The following is a 9,475-nucleotide window of genomic DNA, read 5'->3' on the forward strand; positions in this document are numbered from 1 at the left end:
CGATCCAAATTACCTAGGTCACAAAGTTAATTAAATATTAATTTCCAAATTTAGCTTCCAGGACTGCATGGCGAGGCACATGACCTTCTTGGTTATGGGAACAACCACCACCGCCTAGACAAAGCCTTTTAAGGAAAGTTAATATTTAATTTCCTTAAATAACTCTAGGTTAACCAAAAAGAATAATCGAAGCACAAGTTCGAAAAGAAAACAAAAGAACACAACATCGAAAACTAATTCGAAATCTAGAATCACATGACTCTTGTATTTGGTATTTTTATAAAGAAATAAAACTAGTATGATGCGGAAATTAAATACTAGTGTACCTTCTCTTTTGCAATCAAAAAACCTCTAGGTCTTCTACCGTATTCCTCTTCTAACCTCGGACGTTGTGTGGGCAACGATCTTCCGAGATGAGAAACCACCAAAGCACCTTTTTCTCCTCCTTGCAAGGTTCGGCCACAAAAAGAGCACCTCCAAGGATGAAGAGATTCAACCACCACCAATGCTCCAAGGGATGCTATAAAAGAGACTTCTTTTCTCTCCTTCTTCTCCTTCTTAGATCCGGCCACCAAAGCTATCTCCACCAAGAGAAGGTTTCGGCCACACAAAGGAGAGGAGAGGAAAAAGAAGGGCCGGCCACACCCAAGGAGAAAAGAGAGAAAAAAATAGAATAGAGATCTTCTCCATGAAGCCTCTTCTACCCCCTCTTTTATAATCCTTGCTCTTGGCAAATAAGGAAAATTTAATAAAAACTTTCTTAATTCTTTTGCCATTGAAAAAGAAAATTTATTTAATAAAAAACAATTTTCTTCTCATCAATTATAATGGCCAGCCATATTAAAGCTACAAACAAGGAGAGTTTTAATTAATTAAAACTTCCTAATTTGTCTCCAGAAATTTATAAAAAATTTCTCCAATAATTTTCATCCCTTCATGATTGGTTAATAAAAAGGAAATTTTATAAATTAAAATATTTCTTTTAAATATGTGGAAAGAAAGTTATCTCTAAAAATTAAAATATCTTTTAATCTACAAATAAGGAAAGATATCAAATCTTTTCTTAATCTCTTGTAGAAACTTATAAAATAGAATATTTAATTTTTAAACTCTCTTTTAAATCATGAACATGGTTAAAAAGGAAAGTTTTCTTAAAATTTAAAATCCACCTTTTAATCAACAAATAAGGAAAGATTTCAAATTTTAAACTCTCTTTTAAACATGTAGATGATTTACAAATAAGGAAAGTTTTTACCAAAAATTAAAACCATCCTTTTAATCTACAATAAGGAAAGAGATTAATCTCTTCTCTTAATCTTTTGTAGAAAGCTATAAAAGGAAATTTTTAATTTTTAAACTCTCTTTTAAAACCATGATATCCACATAAGAAATAATTTTAATAAAAATCCTTTTTAATATTCTAGTGGCTGGCCACCTAAGCTTGGGACCCCTTTAAATACAACTCAAGTGATAAGATTTAACCATAAGAATAGGATGACTCATCCCACTAAAATAGGAAAGATTAATATCAAATAAAAATTAAATAAATCATGAACGAGAATAAAACGTGGCCATGCTGTCCGAATTATTTTCCTACATTATCTGTGACTTGCGTGAGATTTGCATTATTATGCACAAAGAACAAGTTCTTTTCTTCTTCCAGGATTTTGGACTCTAGGACTTATTTTCATGATCCATGAAAGGTTGTGATGTAAACTTCATAATTGTCGAGTAAGTTATCGTATGAGAAAAGGATCGACTTAGCTCCCCATTTCAACGTCTTGAAGGGCCAATCTATCGGTGCAGTGGTAAAATACTTAGGGAATAAACAATCGAATCCCAATAGAAATGAATATACGTTTTAAATGCATATAAATTATATTTTGAATTTATTTAATAGGGGAGGTCATCTATCTCTAATATTAGTCTCGCGAACTTGAATATTTGAATTATATATTTAAAAAATATGACAGATTAATTATCAAAGAGGGCACATTGTCAAGAATAGCATATGAATCAGTTCAAGAAAATGCGAAATCATATGCAGAGGACAATAGAGAAAAAAAAAAGGAGGTATGAAAGGAAAATATTCAATAATATATCGTTAATAATTATAATAAAAAGTTGATTATGTTCATTTCGCCCTGAGAGCCCGTTTGGAGGGAGGTAAATTATAAAATTAATTTATAGTTGATTGTAAAATTAATTAGAAAGCAAGAGAGTAATTTTTCTTTTTTATGATATACATTAATCAGGAATTGATTCTTTACCCCTTAAAAAGTTTTCAATAATACATTGGTAACAAGATCCTTCATCTGTGTCTAAAGGGGGAAGAAATCAAATTATACATCAATTTGATGATAACATATGATAGACTTTGATTGTCCTACTGCGAAGTTAGAAACAATATAAATAACAACTAAAAACAACTAAAAACAAGCATAAACGTAAGTCTGGGTGGTGTAGTTGGTTATCATGCTAGTCTCACACACTAGAGGTCTGCGGTTCGAACCCGGGCTCAAACAAAATTTTGTCAGATATATTCTCTCCTCTGTTGATAATTTTCATTATCTTTTTTTGTATATCGGAATTGGAAAGTACCTGATAGGATACCATCGCTCCTGTCCTCCGCAATGTTTTTTTTTGTGATGATATTATTTTTCTTTTTGATTTTTTTTATATTAGTACAATATTTAATGGTATGTTATTTATTTTTATTTGTTTTTGATGTTGGCTTATAAACAGCATGATACTCTAGCAACTCACATAATAGACTCTAAACAATTATAAAAATACATCAGTTTTTTTTTTCCTTTTGAAATTCAATCAAATCTTAATAAAAATAGTATCTATATAAAAATTAAGGGATGGACGATATTTTAAAACTAAAGGGCTCCAAATAACTTAAATAACTTAGACAGAGCCTTTGTAGAGAAAACCTAAAAATAGTAGCCTTTCACACAATTCTTTTGAATGCTGTCTCATAAATTGCAAGCATTGTTGTTTTGAGGAGAGCGAAGGTCTATTATTATCATAGACAACCTTATCCTAGTCCATGATTCAAATTAGTGATCGCCCCCTCGGATGGATTAATAATTAGCGCATGAGGTATTGTCATAATGACTCAAATTAGTGATCACTAAATCACATTGTAATAATTTTATCGTTACATCAAAGTTTCCTTTCAAAGACTAAGATAGCAATAAGGATGTTGCTGGAATTCAGATACATATCACAACTTTAATCTCATTTTTGTTTGAATAAAGGAGCAAAATAAGTGAGAGGGCTCGGCGGTGTGAACGACTCAAACTGCACATTAGGCCAGCTCCTTCGAGGCCAAGCGTAACTTGGCCAACACCAAGAAACTCTAGGCTATCGAGGACTTGGAGATAAAAAATAAGAATTTTCGAACGTTGGTTCAGAAACTGAAGGATACATAGGCGTCTCTGGTTGCCTAACGGGAGGACAGGTTAGCTGATCGGTTTGCAACGAAGACCCAGCTCAACGCCAAAGATGAAATGCTGGCCAAGTTGAAGGAAGAGTTGAAGGCCTCCTGTACGACTTTAGAGACTTATCAGGGAGCTGAGTCGAGCAGGTTCGATCTCATGAAGTAAGTCTACATCCGCTCAGATGCTTTTAACGACAAGGTCGTTGATCGGGCACTCCGTCTATTCGACCTTGCTATCAACGGGATGTTCGATCAACTGAAGGAAGGCGGCTACCTCCCCTTTGCTCTGACAAGCAAAGTCATCAATCGAGACAAGCTGATTGAGTCGCTATCCGATGATGTTTTGGATTTTTTGGAGTGAGCCTGTGAGGTTTGCATCTGTAGTTTTTTGAAATATCAATGAATGATCGTTCATCTAGTAAACCTTTATTTTTTTTCCCTTTCTCGCCGTTCGATATTTTCGATTTCGACTTGCATTTAGTTCATGCATTGTCGCGTAAACAAAGTACCTGCACTTTTACCCTTTACCCAAGCCTGACTGGTTTAGTTATACAGATACCTGACTTGCTAATTAACCAACTATAATTATTGTCTCAGCATGCACATTTAATTGCATGAACATATATATGGTTCAGCTATCATAAGAAGCAATCATCTCTGGGGGCTTAAAAATATTAAAGGTACTCTTCCTTTATTTTCTCCATTACAGAGAAAAAGTATACAATCAATCAGTTAATCTCTAGATTATTAGTCATTGAAGGAGCTTATATTGTTATTTTTTATGTTTCCTTCTTTCTCATAGCAACATGCAACGTTGGACTAATTTGTTGTGCATACTACATATTATGGTCACATTCTTGTAGACACGACATGTACTAATAATGCATTATCTTTTATTGTACAGAGCAGGTTATTTCTGGATTAGATTGTGCTGTGGCAACAATGGTGAAGGGTGAAGTTTCTGAGGTGACTATTGACCCCCAGTATGGATTTGGAGATGATGAGGTTGAGAGGAATTCAGTCATAATACCCCCATGTTCAATATTGATATATCTATGGAGTTGGTTTAAATTTAACATAGGAAAGGGATCTATGGGATATGACGGGTCTCGAGAAAATAGAAACTGCAGAAAGAACCAAGAATTCAGGCAATGATCTTTTCAAGATTGCCAAGTTTCACCGCGCTGCAAAGAAGTATGACAAGGTAGTTCAAATAGATGTCAACTGGGTTTTGGCTCAACTATAACTTGTTAATGAAATTTTACAGGCTATTAAATATATTGATGGTGATGTAACTTTTGAAGACAATGAGGAAAAGCTAGTGAAGTCTCTTAGGGTCTCATTGTGGTTGAATTCAGCAGCATGCTGCCTGAAACTGAAGGACTTTCAGAGAGCAATTAGATTATGTTCACAAATAAGCATTTATTGAAAGATCCAGATATTAGATATTGAGTTCTGGAAATTTTTGTTTCTATTTATACAGATACCGAGGTACGGGCTTCTACCAGTAGGTATTAAACATTGAGTTTTGCAATGTGAAAGCATTATATAGGCGACCGCGCAAGCATTTATTGAAACTTATGATCTAGATTTAGCTAAGTTGGATATTCAAAAAGCTCCGGGGAGCGACCCACACAACAGGTAAGTAGTCCTTAGGAGGACCAGGGGATGGGACAGAGCCAACTTCTGCACTTTTATATACTTAATGGTATTCATATATAAGTAGGAGTTATACCCTGAATAATTCTCCTTTTATAATTTCATTAATGGAGCTTCTTTTAGTCCTCACTGGGTGTATTCACTTTCAGTTTTTCTTCCTATCATGAACCTTATTTTTGGTCCATTCGTATCATGAAACTTGAAATCATATTTGAATTCTTTTTATCTGTAACTCATCCTAAAACTCCTCTTTTGAGAACACGTCGGAGTTCATCAGTTATTATATTAATCCGCAGAGGCCTGAATAAAACAAAGCACAGCAAACAAGATGAGATTTGTATCCAAGCTTTCGAAAGGTAAAATGCAGATGCCCTGTCGAGGTGCTTCTTTTGATATTGATTAGGTGATGGATTTCTTCATGGCGCGAGTAAAACATGCTCTCCTTTTTTTAATATTTTTTATTCTCTGAGCCTCGTCGAACTATTTCAACATCGGTTTTAGTGTTTACTCCCTGCACTTGTTTTTCAACTATGATTCAGATGAACACCGTTCACAGTTGTTACGTATGGATTCTCTGTGACTTGCATGAGATTTGTATTATTATGCACAGAGAACAAGTTCTTTTCTTCTTTTAGGGTTCTGGATTCTAGGAGTTACGATCCGTATGTCCTGATTTATACATCTTGATCCGTGTCTCTTGTTCTATCTGTTTTATCCTGTGAGTCCTAACCTGTAAGCCTTAGGTTGCCTATCCTAATTTGTACGTCCTGGTCCGTATATCCCGATCCATACGTCCTGGCCTGTGTATCTTGACTTATACGTCTTGATCCGTGTAAATCCTGACCTGTAAGCCTTAGTTCGCCTATCCCAATCTGTACGCCTTGGTCCGTGTATCTTACTTGTCATGTGTCATATAGGCCCAACTCCTAACCGCTCTGTAATCTTGACCTTTGACCACCACGTAGGCTGAACCCTTGACCACCACGCATGCTTGACTTCTGACCTCCACGTGGGCTTGACCTCTGCCCGCCACGCAAGCTTGACTTCTGACCTCCATGTGGGCTTGACTTCCAACCACGCCAGCTATCCGACCCCTCTATCATGCACCGTATCACCCAACAATTATGAAGTTTACATCACAACATTCAATAGATCAAGACGTACAGGTTAGGATAGGCGGTCTAAGGCTTGCAGGTCAGGACTCACAGGATAAGACAGGCAGAACAGGAGACACGGATCAAGATGTACAGGTCAGGATATACGGACCAGGATTACAGGTCAGGATATACAGACCAGGACATACAGGACAGGATAGGTGGACTAAGGCTTACAGCTCAAGGTAAGCGGACTAAGGCTTACACACGGATCAAGGCGTATAAGTCAGGACAGGAGGACTAAGGCTTACAGGTAAGGGCTTATAGGATACAATTCCGGACTTACAGGATAAAATACAGAGCAGGGTCGTACATACGGAACGAGACTTAAGGAACGACAAGCGAAGGCCTCGATTGGCAGGGCGATAAGCGCAAGTCCAGATTTACCTGGATTTATCGATTGACAAATGCAGGGCTAGACATACAGATCTGAAATTACGGGATGACAAACACAGGTTAGGGAATGCAGGTCTGTACCCACAGGTCAAGGTTTGTAGGTACGGGAACCTAGTCCAGGGTTAATAGACCTGGGTGGGCTTACACTATACGACAATCAAGACAGAGAATCGTAACAACCCGTCAGAGAATAATCACCGTCTGTTAGGGAATATGCTAACGGTCTAGGGCTCATTGCCCACCGATCCCCTCTTAAACCTATAGAAAGAGGTCATTTGTTTAATTTTTTTAAAAAATTTGATAGGCCCGCGGGTTGGCCCGCCAAACCCGCGACCTGCCTTGGATTGGGTTGGGTTGAAAATTCCCAACCCGCCAAATTGATGGTCCGCCCCGCCCCGCCCCGCCCCGCTAAATGGTTGGCCTGCCACGGGCCGACCCGCCCCGCCATGGGTTGGCCCATCTGACAGCTCTACCTGACACTCGTTAGACTCCAGAAGTACCCACTGCCATATAAAAAGGGAGGTTTTTTCCTTACGCAAGTACGCTCACTCATCTTTTCACATTTCATCCTTTACTTTTCGTCCTTTCGTTTTCACTATATTTCCGGGGAAAAAGTACCTGACTTGAGCGTCGGAGGGCCTGACCCAAAGACTTTTTCCCTGATTCTTGGTCTCTAACGATCGGGTGCTGGTCTGAGTGTGCACAGGAGACCCTCGCCTCAGCGTCTCCGTCATCACCCCTCGTCACTCACCAGTGGGAACCTTTCCGGTAGGTGCCAGGTCAACAAGGTGTCTCCGCGACTTTCCGTCAACAACGAGGACAACGCGGCTAACCTCTGTCCGACTCAGCTTTCGGATGGGATCATCGGGTAAGTTATTGTATGAGAAAAGGATCGACTTAGGTCCCCATTTCAACGTCTTGAAGGGTCAATCTATTGGTGCAGTGGTAAAATACTTAGGGGAATAAACAATCGTGATCTTGTCCGAGAGGGAGTAGACGGACGTTGGGTAGACGACGCTCACGTTGACTGGCTGTCGACTGAAGATGACGTGATCCTCCGACGAGCTAAGCCTGCAACCACAAGTCATTAGTGCCGAGTCGGGGAGGGGTTCCCCGGCGATGGTCCTCCAACTCTCAAGTCAATCACTGGCAGGCGAATGAAGAATGAAGTAGAAAGGAGCAGCGTAACTGTAGCTACAATGATCAAATCATATCTCCGATGAAGCTTTGGGGCTTCTTATATAAAGCTCCCAGGAGGCGCGCACACGCTTCTTGAGACGTGCATGCTTCCCAAAGTATACTTGGAAAGGTCATGTCAGAAACGTGTGTCTGACGCCATACCTGAACAGACCGAGCATATCCCTGGCATGACAGTGGAAGATTCCACCATATGATCCTCTACCTGACCATACCGCTGATCATGCCGGTTGTCGATGACAATGGTCCCTAGGAAGATATTGCTAATTACTCCCTTTGTCTGCTATTAGGCCGAGTGGGAGAGTCGCTCAGCTAGTCCGTCGTTCAAGTGATGCGACGGCAGGGCCGAGCATCCGCTCGGCCCATGAGCTGCTGTCCGACTCCACCCAGTCGAGCGAGGGAGCCCTAACTGCCGGGTCAAAACCGTGTCCCTTGCTTAGCCGAGTGGGATGTCCACTCAGCCTTCGTCTCTTCCCGCTTTGCCTTATGAGCGTCGGAAGCTCGGCGTCAGGCCGAGCTGTCAAAGTGTTGGGTCGGCTACTCTACCTGCTGATCGGGAAGGTAGCTTGACCAATCAGACGCATACCCCGGATGTTAACCACTTTGACCTCCTGCCGGGCGGGCCCCACCTTACCACCATATCACGTGCCTCCTCCTCAAGTCTAATCGAAGGAGGTTGCAAGTCCGACTGACTGGACAAGTAGCCTGGTGAACGGTTGGCCGATCAGCTAATAGGTGAGTTGGATCCCACTCGGTCTCTGTAGGACTGATCTTTCTCTCCCGGTCAGTGCCTCGAGCCTTTGTACTTGGATATTTTTCCTTATCGCTTTCGGAGGGGCGCGAGCCGGACAGTCAATGCTGATGCCGCCCGAATCTCCTCATGATACGCGCAAATCACCTTCATTAAGGCTGAGCACGCGCCCCTTAAATGCTGCCCTGTGGGAGGGCGCCACGTGTCGTAGGCGCAGCCACCGCACGTCCGAGGTGACAGCTGCTGATGCGGCGTTTGACAGTTCGAATTCAATGGTCGGATGTGCACTCCGATTCCTGTGCCCTAAATCGGACGACTTCGGTCGGCCGCGTCTATCTTTATAAAGCCTCAGCGTTGCCATTTCCTCCTTTGCATTTTCTCCATGCCCTCCGACAGTTCTGCTCTGACAATTCTTCTGCGTCCAGCACTCCGGCGGTTCTTCCGTGTTCAGTGCTCCAACGATCTCCTCCCTCTTGTAAGCTTTTCCTTTCCATCTCCATTGTTGCTTTCCTATTGCTCCTTTTCAGTCACCGTACTTTTCAGTCTTGTGTTTTTCGACCATCTTTCCTTTCGTATCCTCTGCCTTTTTGTTTTCCGTCAATGGCGAGCTCCTCGCAGCCGTCCAACCCCACTCCTGGTCTCTGGTACACTACCATGGAGACTTGGTTCGATGCGAGCGACACCGCGAGTCTCATAAACGTCTACGACATCCCCTCTGACGATGAAATAATTTTAGCCTCCTCGTCCGATCGGCCCAATGACCCACTGGTCGGCACGGTTTATTTCTTTCGGGATCAGTTCGTGGCTGGTCTTTGGTTTCCCATCCACCCCTTCATAACCGAGGTCTGCAATTACTTTCGCGTCCCGCTT

At 41.0% G+C, this 9,475-nt stretch overlaps 1 non-coding gene across 1 annotated transcript; it reads left to right on the forward strand.

Moving 5' to 3' along the window:
- The first annotated feature begins 2,451 nt into the window (after nt 1-2,451).
- Nucleotides 2,452-2,525, forward strand: TRNAV-CAC. The gene has a single exon. It is a non-coding gene; the product is annotated as a tRNA-Val (tRNA).
- The last annotated feature ends 6,950 nt before the right edge of the window (nt 2,526-9,475 follow it).

The sequence above is a fragment of the Zingiber officinale genome, chromosome 2A (genome assembly GCF_018446385.1).
Source record: "Zingiber officinale cultivar Zhangliang chromosome 2A, Zo_v1.1, whole genome shotgun sequence".
NCBI classification, from domain to species: domain Eukaryota; kingdom Viridiplantae; phylum Streptophyta; class Magnoliopsida; order Zingiberales; family Zingiberaceae; genus Zingiber; species Zingiber officinale.